At 43.0% G+C, this 8,809-nt stretch overlaps 1 pseudogene; it reads left to right on the top strand.

Moving 5' to 3' along the window:
- The first annotated feature begins 3,906 nt into the window (after positions 1 to 3,906).
- Positions 3,907 to 5,119, top strand: LOC118662584 (annotated as a pseudogene).
- The last annotated feature ends 3,690 nt before the right edge of the window (positions 5,120 to 8,809 follow it).

Raw genomic sequence — 8,809 nt, forward strand, 5'->3', positions numbered from 1 at the left:
TGAATGCCTCAGATCATGCCCAGAGGGGTGGTGATCATCCCAAGGGCTCAGGCCTCCCTGATTTCAGGGTGAGGCATGGAATTAGCAGGAGGCCCTGGATGGGGAATCTAGGATCCTCATGGAGGAAGAGAGCTTTTCTTTATTCTTCTTTGTTCACAAGAGAGATCCTCCCCCCCCCAGCCTCCCCTCCCCCCGGGGGGAGGTGGGACTCATGCATAGCCAACAACCGATTAACTCTTTTTAACTTTCCTTACTCAGGGAGGGCAATGTTAGCATCAGTGTCTTCCAGGGGAGGATCCCTCACAGAGGACTTTGGGAGCTGGGATGCCATGACTGGGAAAGAAGATCCAGGCACTCACACTAAAAAGAAAAGTGAGTCTTGATCACAGACAGATGCTTAACAAACCCACAAATAATTGAAAGGAGAGAGTCCACATGCGCTTTTTAATTGATGGAAGTAAAGCATTTAGAGTGTGAACAATAAGTGGAAAAGAGGTCACAGCTTTTCTTAATCCACTATGCCCAAGCCAGACGCCCCCGTCACTTCCTGCTTCATGCAATGCTATTGTGCCTTGACTTGCAGCCAAAATAAGTACTTAATTTTCTATCGCTAGGTGTACAAGCAATGTTTGTCTAATTTTGGGTGATGTCTGTCTCTGTTATCAGGGCCTCGCACAGTGTAAACTTTAGGAGGACAAGAGGCAACATTCAGTGCCAAGCACAGAAGTAGGTGCAACTTGGCTGCTTTGGGTCAGTCAGGCCCCGGCTTTGTCCCCTCTCTCAAATTATTGCCCCAGCCAGGTAAAATCATCTGTTGCTTTTGCCTGTAGGCCTGTTTTGCCTTAGACCAGTGGTCGGCAAACTCATTAGTCAACAGAGCCAAATATCAACAGTACAACGATTGAAATTTCTTTTGAGAGCCAAATTTTTTTAAACTTAAACTATATAGGTAGGCACATTGTTATTATCTTAATTAGGGTACTCCTAAGGTTTAGGAAGAGCCACACTCAAGGGGGCCAAAGAGCCACATGTGGCTCGCGAGCCACAGTTTGCCGACCACGGCTAGACTGATGCCAGTTCCTGCCCCCAGCAAGAATCACATAAGAAGCTTCCTAAAAGTTGTGCAAAGTTGTTCCTTGTGTCACACTGACTCTGCGTTAGCTAAGTAGAGCTTGAGGAGTCAGTGGGCCACACTTAGAAGGATGTCAGGCAGGTGGCTGGGGTGTTTGCAGGTGTTAGATGTGTTCTGACATTTCAGAGTGAGTCCAAAGTAGTGATATACTTTTGGGAAACACACTGTGAGGATGGGAGCCAATGAGCAGCTTCATGGGATAAAGACAGTACCATGAGCAGAAAATAGGCCAAGACTGGTATTTTGGGGAATATCCTCTATTAAGAGATGGACAATGAATAGCAGGGGAAACCCCAAAGGACGCTTGAAATGAGCAGGAGGAAAAGTTGGAAGGAGACCAACATCACAGAAACCAAGAAAGACAAGCGTTCATGCTGAGAGGTGAGAGTGCTGCTGGAAATGCAAGCAAGAGGAGCAGCGAACCGAGGCCTTTGATTTTGTTTGACTTTTGTGAAAACGGTTTCAAAAGACCGGAGAGAGGAAGAGCCAAGATCCATGAGACCGAGGAATAAGTCTCCCATTTATTTGGTGTCTCTAAACTTCAGGCTGGATGGCAGACAACATCTTATTTTATTGAGGGAAAAGGAGAGAACAGGAAGCAGCAGACTTGGAGGGAGATTGGTACGACAAGGAAGGAGAGGAGTAGATCAAGAGGGGGTGTTATTGTCTATTTCCTTTTGGATGGGAAGATTTGAGCTCGTGTTTAGGAATTGGACAAGTAGCTGGCGAGGAAAGGGAAAACAGAGACCATAGTCATGAGAGGGAGGGTCCAGCATCATAGGAGGCAGGTGAAGGGGTTAACCTGCCCTTGTGGCAGAGAAAGTTTCTTCCAAGATGGGCGGGAAGGAAGAACGTTTCAGTGAGGATCCAAAGAAAACTTAAAGAGCTGGGAGGAAACTTGTGGGAGTTCTCATCAGATGTTCTCAATTTTCCCAGGGAAGTAGGTGGAGAGGTCATCTTTGAGAGTGAAGGGGCAGGGGAGGAAATAGACCTGGAGGAGAATGAAGGAAAGGGGGAAGGTTGTGGTGGTGAATTCCATGACAGGAAGTACTCTGTGGGTGATGAAAAGGGTTGCAGCCAGGCACTGAGCCCAGCTACTAAGGTCCCCCTTCTCTGTTTACTCAGCCCCAACCCCCTTTGGCTCTAGTGCTGACAAGGACCAGGAGAGTCTTTACATGCTCAGAGATTTATTGAAAGAAGAGGAGATAGGAAAGGGAAAATACCCTCTGAATTGCTTCTAAATAGCCAGGGAAGACTTTACAGAGGAGAAGAGAGTTTAGAAGGGCTTGATCTGAGAAGACAGAGAAAGTTTGCACAATAGTAAGGGATCCGATGGGCCTCTCTGGAAACATATCTTTAAGCTTTTTGGGAGAAAGTAGAGAAGCAATTATTCAGTGGATTACCCGAATTCCTCTTTTAACATCATTGTTTCACTGCCAGAAGTTGATTTGTAACACAGTTCAGTCACTTTACTACATCTTACCTCTTAGAAAGGATGGATTGGGGATTTTTCAGGTTACATGTGTTTTTCAACCATCAGCATTAATACTGATAGATTATTTTCTTAGCAGTAAGTGTAGGTATAATGCTGTATCCAAGCCAGGGAGGAACATTTTATTTGAAGTTTTACTTTCTTAACCATCATCTTGACCTTCAATTTGTCGAGACTTCCTTATTTTTCCCCAGTTTTGGTGGAGAATATCTCAGTCTGGAAATCCAACTGACATAACTCCCTCCAATTACACTCTGAAAACAGTAATCTCCATAGATATTTGAGTGTGGTCTGTGACTCTCAGTTTATCAACTTGAATCTACTGCAGAGAGGGCTCAAGGCAGAGTGTTTTAAAATCACAAGCTATGTTTGGTTTGCTGATAACTGAGCTGAAACAATCAGGACTGGCTATATAATTTGCAGGTCCCGGAGCAAAATGAAAATGTGGGGTCCTTGTTCAAAAATTATTAACAATTTCAAAATGATAATAACAGAGCCTTGAACCAAGTGTGGGGCCCTTCTAAGCACAAGCCCTGTGCAGCTGCCTGAGTCACATGCTCATGATGCTGGTCCTGGAAATAACCCAAGGGCAGTCACACAAGTTGCAGAAACCTCACCAACTTTCCCCCTCCCCTGCCTCTCACAACTGAGCTTTAGTGTTGGATACTTGCTCTAAACTCTGAGCCAGGTTCTCCGTTAGCTCTCTCTCCTTTTGGAAAAGTAAAATCAGCCCAACACATTGCTGTTATGATCTTCTGCCCTGTGACCACCCCAGGAGTCTGGACAAGGAGGTTATAATGGGATGGTGAGGTGGACAGAGCAACACAGGGGTCAACCTGGGAGTCATGCCCCAGTATAGAATCACATGTTGGCTTCTAAGTAATTTTCAATTCTTGCCCAGAAGTGATATCTTAATGGGCAGCCAAAGCAGTAGTTCAAGTTAGGACAGCCTTGTGAGGGTGGGTGTGGTGAGCCCCTTTGCCATTGGGTATAGGCTTCCAACTGAAAGTAGATATATGTCCATTTTGTGACCTTATTTACAATAGGAACACTTTTTCTTTCCCAGTTTTCTGATGGAGAGAATTTTAACCCCTGACTATGAAGTTTTGATTTCAATAATTAACAGCTTGACAAATCTCATCTAACTTAAAAGGTTTGGTAAAATATATTTTGCAAATAAAGTTATTTAAAATAAAAAAAAAGGTTTGGGAGTAGGGGAAAAATTATTCATACAGGTGGCTTGGACCTCAGTCTTGGCCTCTCATCTTCCTCCCTGAACAACATGATCTTCAGCAACTGCTCCAGGTTCTCCACAAACTACTGGACCCTGGGCTCCATGTAGTTACCCAGTCATTGGACCAGCCAGCTGGCAGCATAGCCATCAACTATGCAGATGCCAGGGGCTCAGCTTTCAGATCTCTGTCCCACTTCACCAGCACGTAGAGTGGCCTGGCTTCAGAGATGGCTGGGGGTCCAGCAGGCATAGAGTGGATCCAAAATGAAGAGATTATGCAATGCCTGAATGATTATCTGGCCTCCTACCTAAGATGGTGAGAAGCCTGGAGACTGATAACTGGAGACTGGACAATAAAATCTGGGAACACCTGGAGAAGAAGCGACCGCAGGTCCGAGATTAGGGACATTACTTCAAGACCATTCAGGATCTGAGGGCTCAGATATTTGTAAGTTTTGTGAGACATGCTCACATGGTTCTGCAGATTGACAATGCCTGTCTTGCTGCTGATGACTTCAGAGTCAAATATGAGAAGGAGCTGGCCATGTGCTGGTCTGTGGAGGGTGACATCAATGGGCTCTGAAAGGTCACTAATGACACCAATATCACTCGACTGCCACTGGAGACAGAGATCGAGGCTCTTAAAAAGGGCTGCTCTTCATGAAGAACCATGAGGAGGAAGTACATGGTCTACAAAACCAGATTGCCAACTCTGGGTTGACTGTGGAGTTGGATGCTTCCAAATATCAGGACTTCAGCATGATCATGGTGGACATCTGTGCCCAGTAGAAGAACTGAGAGGAGCTAGACAAGTACTGGTCTCAGCAGATTGAGGGGAACATCACAGTGGTCACCTTACAGATTGCTGAGATGTATGGTCTAGTCCTTGGAGATTGATTTAGACTCCATGAGAAATTTGAAGGCCAGTTTGGAGAACATACTGATGGAGGTGGAGATGTGCTATGCCACATAGATGAAACAACTCAATGGGATCCTGCTGTACCTTCCGTCAGAGCTGGCCCAGACCTGGGCAGAGTGGCAGCACCAGGCCTAGCAGTAGAGGCCCTGCTGAACATCAAGGTCAAATTGGAGGCCGAGATTTTCACCTATTTCAATCTGCTGGAAGAAGGGAGGACCTCTATCTTAGTGACACCCTGGACAACAGAAATTTCCTGCAATCCATCCAGAAGACCACCACCTGCAGAGTTGTGGACAGGAAGTGATATCTGAGGTCAATGACACCAAAGTTCTGAAGCGTTAAGGCAGCAGTAGTGGGGCATCCTTTGGCGAGCAGGTGGCCAATAATAAGTTCAGAGATCAATGAAAAACGAACAAATAATTTTCCACCCATTAAAGAAGTTTTGTAGCTGCTGGGGAAAACCTACCGAAGAACCTATCAGAGGACAGTGAAGTTGCAGGAATTTGAAATTCAAACAACCCCATGGGCTAGAAACCCTGAATGTGCTAAAAATTAGATGCAAACAACTGCACAAGTTCAGAATAAAAAGTAGGTCAGAGATCAAACAGAGAAATGAGCATTGGTGGGGAGAACCAATGCAATCCATAGAGAGCGTAACAGAAAGTTCAGGCAAATAGCATGTGGGAGAGTAGTGGGAACTGGGAGAGTGGGACAAGGAGGACAGAGCCAAAGGGCCAGCCATAAAAATACTTTGGTTACCAGGATAACTTGTTCAACATGTTCTCCTGTTTCCTCTAAGGTATGTGACTGTTGGCTGAAGTGGGCATGATGAAAGGTGGAGCAAGAGGAAGTTCAACAGAAAAGAGTGTAAAAACACAGACGTATGCAGTCCTCTAGTTCTGAAGAGGAAATCTTTGCATTTTCTATTTTTGGACTGATAAATAAACTCTTCCAGGGCAAAGATCACTTATTCTATTTTTGTCCTTCTAGTCTATAGCATAGGACACCATTCTCATGCCCTCTTTCCCCCACTCTTGTTTTATTACTGAGACATAATTTGTATATAGTAAAATTCACAGATTTGAAGACTAAGCTTGAGGAATTGCTATATATGTATATACCTGTGTAACCACCACCTGGATCAAGATGGAGACCTTTTCTATTACTCCAGCAAGTTTGTTTGGACTCCATTCATAGTCAATGCCTATTTGTCTTTCCTTACTCATGTAAATGGAATCAAAGAGCATGCAGTTTGAATGTCTGGTTTATCCTGCTCATCATTATGCTGGAAGATTCATCCTTGTTATTGGGGATAGCAGTAGTTCGTTCTTTTGCATTGCTGAGTAGTATTCCATTGTAGGACTGTACCATGATTAGTTTATTCATTCTCCTGCTTAGGCATTTGGGTTTTTCCCATGTTCGGGGTATATGAATAAATCTACTATGAACTGTCTTTTTTTGTTGTTGTTGACATATACTCTCATGTCTCTTAATGTCTTCCTTTTTGAAATATTTTTATTCTTTTTTTGTCATCCAGGGTGTTACTTTTTATTTATCTTCTTCCTATTTCCCTGACTTATCTTACTTTATGTCCTCTGCTGTTTTTTTCCTTATTTCCTCAACTTCTAAATGTTGGGCTCTCCCACCCAACCAGTTCAGACCTTGGCCTTCTTCTCTATCTAGATCCACATTCTGTGTTATCTTCTTCAGTATTGTGGCTTTAAATACCACCTTCTCATAATGCCCATATTTACAACTTTTGCCCAGATCTCTCACTTAAACCCTAAATTGATATATTTAAATGTCTTTCAACATCCATACTTGGATATTTAACAGGTATCTCAAACTTTAGAAGACAGACATTGGCCTTCTAACCTAACCCTCACAATATGATGTACCTCTGGCTTTCCCCATCTCAGTTGTGGCAACAACATCCTTCTAGGGGCTAAAGTGAAAAAACTTGGAACAATCATGAGCTCATCTCTTTTTTTCGAACCTCCCATTCAATTCACCAGCAAATCCTGTGGAAGCTACCTTCAAATGATACCTTGAATAATCATTTCATCACATCCATCACCCCAAGACTGATGCTTCCGCTTTTGTCCTCCCTAGAATCTCTCCTTCACGAAGAATCCAGAATAATCCCCTTTAGAAGCAGAAGCCAAATCAGGTCATTTATCTGCTCAGAATCCTCCAATGACATCTCATCCTACTCAGAGTCAAAGTCAAGTCCTTTACTATGGCTTATAAGGCCCTGAGTGAATTCCTGTCTATCTATGCCTTCTCTTCATAGTCTTTCCCCCTTGCCCTCACTGCTCTAGACATGCTGGTTTTCTTGACATTCTGTGACCAAGCTAAATACGCTTCCAGGAACTTTGCCCTTGCTGCTTGCTCTCTCTGTAATGGTATCCCCAGATGCCTGCCTGCACAGCTTACTCCTTTCCCGTCTGCAGGTGTCTACCAGAGAGCATAATGGGGAATTCGTCTGAGCACCTTCTTTAATGCACTAACTCATCCTCGCTCCATGCCATGGGGAAGGATGTACCATATGTTGATGTCTCTTACAGAGACTTCCTTAAGAATTACCCTTTCTCTGTAAAAACAAGCATTTTAAAGAAACAAGTGTTTCTCTCAAATTAGGTAATAATGTCATTTATGTTTATTCTTCACTGTGCTCAGCCCAGGGATGTTAATATGTTTGATTAGTAGGGTTTGGTGAATCATACAAAAAATGAATAAATTAAAGCATCTGTAGAGAAGTAGTGATGTTACTGAAGGGACTGGTTTTTAGCAGTTACATGTCATGTAATCTTGAGCTAGTAGTCCTTTCTGAGGCTCATTTTTTGCATCTTTAAAGCCAGGGTAGTAATTCTTTTATATTTGCCTCTAGGTGAATTCAGCATGATTATTTAAAACAGACTGACTTTTGAGGTTACAGGTATCTTTATGGAGAGCATTAATTTGGATGCTACATAAAAACACATATAAACTCTAAGATGCAGTACAAAATATAATATTAAAGTATTAAGGTGTTGAGGAATTGTAATCCTGGACATTTCTATCTGTGGATGTCTCTATTTATACAAGTTTCTCCTCAGTCATTCCAATGGTGTATGTCTGAAGGCAATGTGATTATTATGTGAAGTCTCCAGCCTTCTGGAACCTTCTGTTACATGCCTCTGGTCTTCACAAAGCGATCATTAACTTCCAGGTGGCCTCCCGTTCTGACTCGGGCAATGGGCCAATTCCTTGATTCTATCTCACAATGTAACTTCCAAAGTAAATGTCTATTAAGCCTTTGTGTAAACATTCCAGGCCCGTAGCAAAGTCAACTGAACATAAATCACCCAACGAAAGGGCTGTAGGAAAATGAACGTGTAAGTTTGAAAAATGAAATAATACAGCACAGTTTGGTTGTGGATCTCTGGCCTCAGTTACCTCAACTAAGACTTTTTCTGGTCTATATCAGAGATCATTCACAGAGGTGGTGGTTTTCAGTCACTCTAGTAGCTCTGCCCAAATATAGAGAAAATAAGCTTCCCATGCAAAAAGATGCGAAGATGCCTATTTACAAATGGGCTTAGCCATCTTCTAAATAAAAACCACATTCTACCATCTCCTCATCACCAACTGTATCTTGTTCCTGTTTCAAAGGTTTGGCTGGAAATCAAAGAGAGTGGTTGTGATAAGTTTTGTTGTTTCCCTTTGGTATTCTGTCTTTATTTAGAAATGGATGGTGCATGAAAGTTCTAGCTTTTATACGTTGATTTCAGATTTTTTTTCCCTTTGGAAGAAAGGGTGAAAAGATGAAATAAAAGCCCTGCTGGAGAAGTGAATGGAGTGAAGGGCAGGTATTTGACAAAATTAAGGAACTTGGTTTGATTCCTGCCTGAGCGGCTTAGGTGTGCATTATGTCTCTCAAGTGTTAGCTTATCAACTTGACTTTTTCCAAATACATGACCCAGGAAGCATATGTGTGGAGCTACTCCTATGCAGAGGACTCAGTCAACCTTTTGCAGATAGACATTTTCA

This window comes from Myotis myotis, unplaced genomic scaffold, assembly GCF_014108235.1.
Source record: "Myotis myotis isolate mMyoMyo1 unplaced genomic scaffold, mMyoMyo1.p scaffold_m19_p_9, whole genome shotgun sequence".
Taxonomy (NCBI): Eukaryota; Metazoa; Chordata; class Mammalia; order Chiroptera; family Vespertilionidae; genus Myotis; species Myotis myotis.